The sequence below is a fragment of the Scomber japonicus genome, chromosome 15 (genome assembly GCF_027409825.1).
Source record: "Scomber japonicus isolate fScoJap1 chromosome 15, fScoJap1.pri, whole genome shotgun sequence".
NCBI classification, from domain to species: Eukaryota; Metazoa; Chordata; class Actinopteri; order Scombriformes; family Scombridae; genus Scomber; species Scomber japonicus.
Window position 1 is genome coordinate 2,769,906 of NC_070592.1, and position 12,907 is coordinate 2,782,812.

Consider the following 12,907-nt stretch of genomic DNA (forward strand, 5'->3'; position numbering starts at 1 on the left):
ACCCTCCACAGAGTGAGGACAATTTATAGTGACCAAGTTCCCCACCTTGACGTCTAGATAGATTATTTCTGTAAAAGAAACACAGTTTATAATAACTAAACATCCATTTGCAGAATGTCAGCATTTCAAATTTTTCAAAAACCACAAAAGTTCTTCATCAGAGTCAGAATCACATTTAGCTGTCGAGTGCTAACTGCTAATCATGAAACATGAAGACCTTAAAGCATCACTTCACTTTTGTGACTTTTGTCAGAGGTTTTTGGGATCTGACATATTATGGAACAGAGTCACAGTGCACTGCATCACTCTTTGTGGTTTTCTGTGTGTTTTATTGAGTTATTTATACTGTACACAACTGTTGTTTAGTGTTTGTGTAGTAGTTTAATAGTAGAACAATTTATAACTATACATTGATTAACTTTTAGATTGATAGCTGGTTCATAAACTGTTTTTAGCTGTAAAGAGAAGTGTTTTGTGATTATTATGAATGTATTATGATAAGTGGCTGATCAAAATAGTCAGAGCTCTGACTCTACTCCTTCACTTTTCCAATTTTCATTATTGATTGAGGTTAATTTTATGGTTTGGTTATTGTTTCTGTTTTTTTAGTGGTACCCCAAATTAATATGAATAATAACTAGAATGAATTATTATTTAATTCCATATTAATAACGAATAATTACGTATGATAATTATCATTATTAATAACCAAACACACTCCCTACTGCTCCTACATGTCTTATTAGTAAAATATAGATCTGGAAAGATTAAGTTCAAATAAATGTAGAGGAGTAAAAAGTAGAATATTCCTCTCTGAGATATAGAGGCTATATTTAGTTACAATCCATCACTGACTGATCTTCTCTTCTAACTCTCAGTAAGAAAGTAAAAAATGTAAAGGCTCCCCTGCTGATTATGTTCATGTGTTTCTAACCTGCCCACGTTTATCGGAATATTGGTCTGCAATATTTAAAACAATTAGTGAAGTTATAGGCCGAACCATCAACCCTGAGCCCCTTGTGGTCCTCTTCGGCATCTCCCTCACACATGGCCTGTCTAAATCCTCACAGCACATTATTTCGTTTTCTTCCTTACTTGCTCGAAGGCTTATCCTCCTTAAGTGGATTCGTGCCTCCCCTCCCATTCACAGTAAATTGATCCATGAAATGCTATATTGTATCACCCTGGAGAAGGTTCTGTATGTAAATTCTATGAGATGTGGCAACCTTTATAAACCACGTTGACTCTCTAACTATTGATGCTGAAAATGTCTGAGTACTGTATCCCTCCCCCTCCCTTTTTGAAAATGTTCTTTATTTATTTTTCTTTTTCTTTTATTGTTTATTTACTTGTTTATTTTTATTTTATTTTTTATTTACTTGTTTATTTTTTATTTTATTTTATTTTATTCTCCCCTCTCCCTTTTTGAGCACGTACTTACGTGTTTACGCTACCTCAATTGTTAACCTGCTTACTTACTCTTGTTTGCTGTCTGTGGGTTCTTTTTCTGTTTTGGGTGGGTGAATTTAGGGTGTTCTGATGGGTGGGAATTAAGCTGGAACCTTGCTTCAGTACTCTGTTACTGTTGCTGTACCTCAACTACGCATCTGAATGTATTACAAGACCACTCCAGTGTTAAAATCAATAAAGAGATTTTTGAAAGAAAGAAAGTAAAAAATATGACATATTGCCCAGAATATCAGATTATTCCTTTTAAATAACTTCTTCTCCTTCATATTTGTGTGTATATCTTTGAGTTCTTGTCTCTCAGACGACTCACCTTTGATCACATTTAGATACACAGCTGGTTTTCCATCACAGAGGTACAGTCCAGAGTCAGTAAGTCGCAGGCGACGTAACATCAACGTCTTGGTTACATTTAAAACATCAGGCTTGATTGGTTTTTGTCTTCCACCAACCTCTCTGCTCCATGTTGGAACATGTGACCCCCCATCATCATGAGGACATGTCAGAGTGATGCTGGACCTCTCTATAGTTTGGATTTCTGTTCCTGTGAACAACAAATAAACAGAAAGTAAAAAGTAAGACATGTTTTATATCATGTCATCATAAATGTATTCAGGATAAAGTCAGCAGACACATGAATGAGTTTTGTTCCAAAACAAGATTTTCTTTAAGAAACTAACTTCTGTTTCTACAGTAAAGTGAAGAAGTGGTGAGGTCACTAAAAGTGCTCTGACTGTATTGATGTCTGACTTACAGCTGCACTAATATATTGGCCAACAGTGTTGAGCAGTAACACTACAGTAATATTACATTTACAGCAATGTGTAGTGTGATGGATTACTATCTGATATTCAGTAATTATATTACAGTTACTAATCACAGTAATGCTCTGTTACTTTTACACTTGTTGGGTCGGCTGCTCGCTGCCTTACTGGGATTAATAAACCAGCAGTCAGGTGTTTATATGAACAGTAAAGAGGTTTTCCTCTCTGTAATCATTCCTCCTGTTCATACTGAATATTAAAAGATCTCCTTCAAATGTGCTTTAATGTAAAGTGATGGAGGACTAAATCCAGAGTGTTTCCACACAGTCATTATAAAGTATCTGATCAGCTTCTATTGAGCTTCATCAGTCTGAGTTAGTCTTTTTTTTTCAATGATCTTTATTTAAACATTGTGCATAACAACTGATGTACACAAAACAGTTGTACAGATAATAACCTCTATGATAATAACACATGAAATATCAGACAGGTGCTCCAATATGTATCAAAAATAAATAAATTACAAAAAAATAAAGTTATTTAAACATTGTAAGAAAATACTAAATCAATGAAAGGAAACTGAAAATATAATATAACACAAGAAAAGGGGGGGGGGGGTGTAAGCTTTATTCTTCCTTGAAAAATCTTTCGTAAATATCTATGGATGTGATACTTTGTTTAGTGTCAATTAGTGTAAGGGATTTCATGTACTCTTTGAACTCGTGCAAGAAACTTCTAAAGTTGGGTGAGGTTTTGGAGTATTTGCATTTATGTAGTCTGAGTTAGTCATATCAAGTGATATCTGACACATTTACAGTCTTTTTAGCATCATATTCCCTCTTAGTGTTTCCTGTTGAGCTGTGGTGGAAGTATAGTAACAAAAAGACTTTGCTACTAAAAACACTGTAACGTTGAAACATAGAAGATGAAGATTTGACTCATTTGGACGCTGAAGCTTCATATTAGCTTCAGATCAACTTTTAAATCCATGTTTCCACAGAAGGATGACTGTGGATTTAGTCCTCCATCACTTCCTGTTAACATTATGAAGGATCTAATGCTCAGTATGAACAGGAGGAATCAGGGTTAGAAGCAGCTTACTGTCTACATACTTTTATTATTAGTTTCTAAAGAATGTTTCAGATTAAGGGACTTTGAAGGAAAATAAAAACATATTAATTAATATTAAATACATTTTTCTTCACTGAGCTCTTTCACAACATACAAATATTTAACTACAGTAACAAGAAGTTAGATGGAAATTAAAATCTGATTGAGTAATTATAGTAATCACAATATCATTTGTTAATGTTTGTGTTTAATCAAAGTTTAGAGAAAGAAAAGTTGAGCTCAGAGACTCTGAAACAGGAAGAGAAAGCAGAAAGCAGAACAACTTTAACAGAGTCTGATGTTACCTGATGGGATCACCGTCAGTTCAGCAGCTGGTTCATTATTACAGTAATATGTTCCAGAGTCTGAGACAGCAGCTCCAGAGATGATCAGTGACTTTTCTGCTGTTGAACTGTATCGTTTCTGGGGATCATTGAATCTTATCTCTCTGTCTCCATCAACTGCAAATATATCAACTTTCCTTCCATCAGTCTCTCTGCTCCACGTCACTTTACCCTCCACAGAGTGAGGACAAGACAGAAAGGTTGACTTCCCCTCCTTGACTCCTTGATAGATCATTCCTGCAAAAGAAACACAGTTTACAATAACTTTGTTGTTCATCAGAGTCAGAATCACATTTAGCTGTTGAGTGCTAACTGCTAATCATGAAACATGAAGACCTTAAAGCATCACTTCCCTTTTGTGACTTTTGTCAGAGGTTTTTGGGGTCTGACATATTATTGAACACAGTCACAGTGCACTGCATCACTCTTTGTGGTTTCTGTGTTTTTTTATTGTTTTAGTAACAAACTGTTTGTGCGTCACAGTCTCTGGTCTCTGTGTGAGTCTGTGGATATTTTACATCATACATGTGATCAAGTGTTTAAGATCATATATGTGGAAGGTTTTCATCTTCTTATAACCACTCATTTTTACAATCAATATTGGTATTTGTTCATAATGTATTTAGTTATATGGGTATAGTGTAATGTACTGTACATTGATTACAGTTTTCATCTATATTGTTTAATCATATCTATCTATAATCAACATCATCTTTTAACTTGATTTATTCAAACACAATGATAATAAACTTGAACATGCTTCAACAAAACCTTAAAATCTATAAAATACTTTTGGCTGCAATCAAGAAATCTATCAATGATGAGCTGAAGGTTTGAGTCACATTCAAACATGAAGTTAAAGACCCTTGTCTACTGGCCTTCACTGAAAGGTGGCTCAGTGATCTGAATGAGGAGCTGTCACCTAGAGGTACTGTAACACCGTCATGGTTCTGAAGAGGATCTGTTAGGCTGACATAGAACTGTTGAAGATCTCACTCTGCCCTTTTTCTTGCCTAGTGAATTTCAACAGTTGTTTTTTTTGATTGTCTACATTAATCCGCACATTAATGTGTCTTCCACTACACTGAGGAACTCTACCATTGACCTGAGGTGCGTATAATTTGTTGACACTGCCTTCTCTTGGATCATAATACCACAACAGTGTATATCTCATGCCTCTGTACACTCCTTCCTTCATGAAACTCCCTGGTGTGGAGAAATCAGTGAGGACTTCAAGCCTTTACAAACTGGCAATGTTTTATGATGCATGTGGTAATAATATTAATGATCTTTGTGACACCATATCATCATCACTTTATGTGTGGACTCCATCATCCCAACTAAAAAGGTTATTTATCAATTTAACAAACCTTGGATAACAAAGGAGCTTAAATCAGTTATCAACAAAAAGAAACAGACTTATTGTACTAGTAATCCCCAAGAGAAAAAGGCTGTATAAGAAAGGGCAAAGAGGAATGTAGGATCAAATGAAAGTGCAATATAGCAGCAGAGTACTTGGGTACGGCTTGGCGAGGAATTAAGAATATGGCCTAAATTCACCAATATGCTTATGAGACCAAGGGGGCCAAGCAGGTCTTTCGTAAATGGACCGCTGTGTGTTGGCACCCTTCCTATTCATCATGTACACTGACAGCTAAAGGACTTCTCAGCAGAACAGTTTTCCTATTAAGTTTTCTGATGACTCTGTCGTTTTATCTCTATTTCAAGGTTCAGAGTCTGATGATGGTCCTGCATTACCTGAGTATCTGTAATTATCTTGACGTCAAAGTATCAAAAACTGAGGAAATAATTATTGACTTCAGATAAAACACTAAACATAAAGCTAGTGTCATACTTGGCAAAAGCATCCAGACTGTTGAGTTTTATAAATACGTTGGAACTGTGTTTGACTGTCAACTTAAGTTTGATACTAACACTGAGTCTATTTTCAAACATGGACGACTGAGAATCCACTTGTTGAGGAAGCTGAACTCTTTCAGTATCAGTGAAGGACTGTAAGTAACTTTTTTTGTTAATTTATTGAAAGTCTTTTAACATTCTCTTTTATCTGTTGGTTCGATGGACTATCCATTAAGGACAAAAACAGCCTGTACAGCATTGTTAAGGTCTGCTCTATGATCACTAGTCAGGCAAAGAGGTTTGTTTTCTTTCTGGAGAATCAGGTGAAAAAGGAGGCAAAGAAATATGGTATCATGTGTCTTTAAGGGTAACTAATAGATACTCATTATCTGTCATTCCTTCTGCTATTAGGTTACTAAACTCTTACAGTGGTCATATTAAATGCCATTTTAATGACTGTGCCTTTACTTAACAACAGAAGTAACACATGTATTTATTTATATTTGATCTATTTTACCGTAGTTATTTTTATCGTGCTGTTCTTCACTGACCTCTGTTTGTTTGCTGATCTCTGTTTTTGACATGTTACTTACTGGATGTTGTTTGTTTTATTGTGGAAGCTGCAAATAAATTGCCCTCTTTGGGATCAATAACGTTGTCTGAATCTGAATCTGACTCTGACTCTATCACACAGAAAAGTAGATAAACTTGTTATGGAGAAACTGACATCTATCTTCAGATTACGATATGAACAATAAACCAAAAACAACAGACTTCATACTTTATATGTGTCTGCTGCATTCTTACAGCCTGAAAACAGCAGTGAAAACAAAGAGCTGCACCACATTCATCACTGAAAAACATTATTATTAAACATTATTATGATGAGAGATAAATTCTTACCTGCTGTCACATTACAGGCCAGCAGTAAGGCCAACAGGCAGCTGTAGATGTTCATCCTCCAACACACTGAACCAGACTGAAGAGACAGTCAGTGACCACAGTTTCTATCTGAGAGAGGAACAGGAACTTGGCTTCAGACACTGACTGTCACCTCTTATTTTCTGTTTGTGGTTGATGAATGCTGATGTTTCCTGTGACAGAACACCATGTGATTAGTGATTATTGTTTTTAAACTGAGTGACTGTAAAGTATTACTAGCTGATATATGATATATGTGATAGTTGTGATTTTTTAAAATGTGTGTGTGTGTGTGTGTGTGTGTGTGTGTGTGTGATCTTGCATGTAATTTGTTCTCAGATATGTGTTGCTAAAGATATTTAGATATTGATGCCATTTTGGTACGACATGGAGTCACTGTCCTGTGGGCCCATCACCTGCAGGGATAAATTCTGGGGTCAGGTGAGATGTCAATCAGGCATTGGGCAGGGGTGTGATGTGCTGATCCTGAGCATTGTAAATTAGTTATAGGGACGTCACCTTGCAGGTGAGGACAGAGCTGGAGTTAGTGTGGGAGATGGAGATGGTACCAACTGGATATAGTTGGGCTTACCTATATGTACAGCATCAGCTCTGGAACCAAACTCCTGAAGAGGGGCTGGAATTGCCCAGGGTGAGAGGTGCTGAGTGGGTATGGGGATACTCATGAGTCCCTGGCTGAGCACAGCAATATTAGGGTCCCCCCCCCTGCAGAATGAGCGGGTTGCCTTCTTGATACTTCATGTTGCTGGGAGGAAGACTCCGATTGTTGACTGTGCACACAGCAGTTCAGAGTATCGGATACAAGTCCATAGTTCTCCTGGGAAACTGCAACGCCCACATGGATAATGACAAACAAACCTGGAGCAGGGTGATTAGGAATCTGTGTGGCGTATTGTTATTGGACTTCTGTGCTAGCCATGGATTAGCCATAATAAACACCATGTTTGAGCATAAAGATGTTCATAAGTGTACTTGGTACCAGAACACCTTGGACCAAAGATCTGTCATTGCCACTGACAGAGTAATGAGCAGGTCAAAGAAAATCAAAATAAATCAACTTAAAGTCAACAACAGAAAGGTGATCTGTGAGAAATGCAGATAGAAACAGTGACTAATGTTTAGCAAAGAAACAAAAAGACATTCAACAACCAAAAGGAAAAGACTGAACAGTGAGAGCTGCCAAACAAAGAAAACACCAAAACACCACATTTTGAGTGAACACAGTTAGAGACATGTTTGACACAGACATCTTTAGACTTTGTGGTTTCAACAGAACGTTGCAGTCACGTGTCTGACCACACATATAAAGGTCATGTTTTAATGATGGTGAACTGTGGTAACACCCTCCCCCCTCCCCCTCCACCCTCAAACATTGCATACGTAAATAAACTCTTCAAATCTTCGCCCTGTCTTGGTGTCCTGAGCTTAGGTCCCTTGGTTCGCCCTAACAATTCCCTCTGCATCTGTAGTTTTATTTATTTTGGGCAGACATTACTCTTGTACAGGTGACAGTTTTAGTGCTAAGAAACCAGCTTTAAGCATAATGTTGGCTACAAGCTTGGACATGCGTCTTTCCACATCGAAACTCTGACCTCATCAAAGAAGTGATATCACACTATAGATGGGTAGCGATCATTACAAATTGCATGCAACTTGAAAGTTTCAAGTTGAAACTTGAGAGTTGTGCTATCTGCACACAGGTTGCAAGACTGGGTTGACAGTATATGATAAAAAAGATAGTGGAACAAGAATTCAACCCGATTGGATAGTAGACACTAGGGTGGGGATTGCTAGAACCAGTGTCCAGGTGTTACACAGATTAAAAACACAAAAAACAAGAAAACACTCATCTTTAAGTTACATGAGGTCAAATACAAAAGGTGCATGTTCGACAGCAACCATAACTCATGATTAAGAGGAAGTACAAACTGCTTCCTGCATGACAAACCTCTTGGTGGTAGTGGTGGGGGTGTGTGTGTGGGGGGAGGGGGCGGGGTGTTATTCTATTTACCAGACGGTTATTGAGTGTCATGAATATATCTGCAGTATGATGAGAAATAGTGACAATGACGCAGGTGGTCGGGTTACTAAGGATACATATAGACACACTGATGATAGATTCACTTCCATTACTCTGTAGGTGGTTTGTGGTTTGCTGTGAAAGCTCTGTTTTGTAGTCCAATGATCAATTATAAGCTCTACATAGAAGTGGAACCAGGTCATACTTAAATTCTTTGTAGAACTCATTTGAATATTTATTACTTCCAGGAGACTTATGTATTTAGTTTATTAATATGATTATGGATTTCCTCCTCTGATATTGTCTTTGTTTACGGTATTTTGGGCAGTGTCATATAGATCTTGGTAATATTTAGCAAATTGGTTTGTTATCTCATTCTGGCCCCTTATTAGTACCTTTGTGTCTCTTTCATGTAGCTGCACTATTGGTGCCTTCTTTTGCTGTTTTTTAAGTTTGTAAGCCAACACCTCAGCTGCTCTGGGGCCTCCATCAGATGTTCTCTGTCTTCAAAGACAATGATTTTTAGCTTCCTTGTTTAACAAATCATCCATTGCTGCTTTAACCTCTTTTAAATTCTTCAATACTGAGATTCAGCTCAGCTGCTTGCGAGGCGGCTAACTCGGCTGCTAACTCAGCTAACTGGCTAACTGTAGACTGTAGTAGTAGTAGTGTGTGCTGAATGTATTTATACCTCTACAGCAGCAGGGGTGAGTTTATGCTAATCACCACTAAATCCTGAACACAGAAATCTTGAAACACAGTTTGTGAAGCCTAGCTCCACAATTCAAATCTAAATGGTTGAAATGCTTTTTACACCTTTTTTAGAAATACATTTATGACCTATTTAATGTGTTTCGAAAGGAATTTTAAAATTTGTGGTACTAAGATTTACAACACTAGATGGAATGTACCACTTTATCCCAGATGGGCAGGTGAAGAAACTCTAAACAATAAGAAATATGTTAAAATAAGTCATAAAATAGCATTTCTTTGTCTGCACTGATGGTACATCCTGGAGCAAAGGCCAACAGGCAGTGACAGACTCTCAGCCTCGTAGAGATCAGAACTGACCACAGCTTGTGTCTGAACAGGAACTCAGCTGTCTGCTTATACATGTGGTCTTCATACATGAAGCCACATTCTTAAAATATCTTCTTTTATTAGTACAAAGTGATGTTTTTCTTTTCATGTACATGGCTAAAAATACTGTATAGGCATAGATATATACACGTAGATGTAACATTGAGATCTGATAGTCATTGCATCATTATACAAATATATTCTGTCTGGTCTTAACAGTATAACACATTGAACTGTCAATCAATCAATCAATCAATCAATTTTTCAGCAGTGAAGTTAAACCTATGTTTGATAATTATTTTTGAAGTAATTTCTGTTTTTATATTGTGCTGTAATCTGGCTACTATGATTTAAAAAATAAAAATAAGAACTTGATGTGGTTTAAATAGATGAGTTTATGAAACATGCCAATGCATGTCAACATATTTCACACTTCTGTTTCAATGATTTCAATTACATTTTATAATACATTTGACTTCCAAGTTACAAAGTGGTTAAAAGGTAGCAAATACACTAATCATAAAATAATTGCATTATAAAAGAGAACAAATAAAAACATTAAAACATATAAAAAACATTTCAATGTAAGAAAAAAGCAAAAATAAGCAAATCATATTTAAAGGAGATAAAAGCAATTCAAGGAAAATTAAAAACTCAAAATCAGGAACGGCTCTTGGATGGGCTCTTAACTCAAATAAGTTCATCAGTAAAAAGCTTCTTATATACAGTCTATGGTAAAAAGAGATTGCGACAGAGATAAACTGTTTAGCTGAGCCGGTCGTCCACCAGACTGTGAGGAAACACAAGAAGACACAGCAGGAACGTCACAAACTGAACAGCAAATCTAAAAACGCTCATGGTTCAAACAAGTTTCTCAACTTTGATGCAACCTTTAGGGTTTAGATTATTTCCTGGTTGATCAGTTCATTATCAATAATATCTGTAACAAAAATTGAATTGGTAGTTTTAACAGTCGTATCTGCAGCAGTCACAGTGTTAGAGGTGGAAGCAGAATGACTGTTTCCTGACAGACTGGATGTGGATGAAAACTGTTGACTGGTTCGGTTTTTACTGCTCTTGTTTCTGTGTGATGGAGGATGATGATTTTCTGTTTCTGCTGTGTGTCGTTTCTGTATCTGTCGAGCTGCAACAGAGAGAAGGTAAACATAAAGATGATTAAACATATTTTCAGTTCACTTGTTTTGTGTCTTCATCAGTCAGCGTCTCACATTTAAAAGAGAGCATTATGTTTATGTTAATGGTTGCAGTGATGAGGAACATGACATAGATGTTAATGTCTTTCAGCTTTGTTTGTCTGTTACTTATGATAATATCTCAAAGGCCACTTCTTTTATTTTAAAGATATCTGGTAGAAAGTTGGGCCTTGGGACAAGAAGGAAGAACCAATTATAACAATGTCGTCATCTTCTGGCCTTTCTAAGACACTTTATATTTTAGGCCAGTGGTCTCCAACTCTGCTCTTGGAGAGCTACTGGCCTGCATGTTTTAGGTTTCTCTCCACTCTAACACACCTGATTCTAAGTATTAGCTGATTATCAAGCAGCTGAAGCTCGTCATTATTAGAATCAGGTGTGTTAGTGGAGAGAAACCTGAAACATGCAGGGCTGTAACCCTTCCATTAGCAGGATTGGTGACCACTGTTTTATCTATGATTCCTGAAAAGTGGAGACATAGTTTTCATGGTTAAACTGATTAATACTGTTAATATAGACCAGGCACATTTACTCCCAGACTGAAATCCAGTTCTGAGATTTGATCAAAGTTTTCTTTCTTATTTCTAATGTTATGAGTGAAGTTTTTCCCAAATCTAAAATATGATTTATTTTCACATCTTTCAGGTCATTTACCTCTTCTCCAGGTAGTCACGGTGATGCTGATCATGAGGATTAAATAAAGCGCTACGATCACCACACGAACAGGCATTTGCCACAAGTGAGCCGAGGCTGGAAGACAAGAAACATTCAGAATCACTTTCTTTCATTTTAATGTAATTTAATTTAATTTAATTTAATGAATACATATCTTCATCTTTGTTTTCACATCTTTGTTGTGAACTCTGACAAATGCACAGATGAGAATTTAACATTCAGATCTTTTTCATTTTACTCATTTACTCATCCTTTTTCTTTTTGGGTCTCATATCTGTGTCTGCAGCTGGTGCTGATGTTGTAGAAGCTGTTGTGGGCAATTTTATTTTTTTATCCTCTGTGCAGAATTTTAAAAAAATTACGAGACAGAAAATCTATTTCACTACAGCGAACTGTTTACTGAATGTCACAAAATGATTCACAGTATTTAAAATAGAACGATGCTACTTTAATATTAGTGCTGAGTCATCATCAACAGTTCAAGCTCTATAAATAAAAACATTTGAATGTTGAACATGTTGTGAACTCGACTTCTCACATAGAAACTTCAGTTTCACTTGAACACAGTGTTAAAAGTTTCCCAGTCTCTGATATCTCTGCATCTGTTTGATTAATAACTGCAGTTAAAATGTTTTCTGCTGTTTTGTTTGTTTAGATCTATCAACTATTAATCAGTTTAATTATTTAACTTTTACATCTGTTTCATCTTACTTGGTGTCTTTGTTGTAGTTGTTACTGCTGCTGTTTGTCTTCTTGTAGGTGTACGCACAGTTGCTGTAATCATAGTTGAGATTGCTGTTGTAGTCGTAGTTAAGGTTGTTGTTGTTGTTGTTTTTGGCTTCCTCTTTCCTTCTGTGTGAGATGGAGGAAATATAAACAACAGAACAGCAGATTACATTTAACCACAGAAAGTCATGAAATCATGAATTGTGAAACAGGGAAAAGGGTGAAGACCAGTTTTGTGGTGAGTTATAAACTCAGGACTTAAAGCAGTTGAATGTAGAGGAAACTGTTTGTGTTTCATGTGAAGCAGCATTAAACTTTCCCTCTTATTTGAACTGCTTATATTTGCTCTTGTTCAGCCTTGTGTGTCGTTATATTTCTGCATATAACTCTCTGTAACACCAGAATCACTGTTTCCTTCTGTTTCAGTCTTTATGCTAAGCTAAGCTAACTTTCATTTTTAAAATTTCATTAATAAGTTAATGTTTGTATTTAATCAAAGTTTAGAGAAAGAAAAGTTGAGCTCAGAGACTCTGAAACAGGAAGAGAAAGCAGAAAGCAGAACAACTTTAACAGAGTCTGATGTTACCTGATGGGATCACCGTCAGTTCAGCAGCTGGTTCATTATTACAGTAATATGTTCCAGAGTCTGAGACAGCAGCTCCAGAGATGAACAGTGATTTATCTGCTGTTGAACTGTATCGTCTC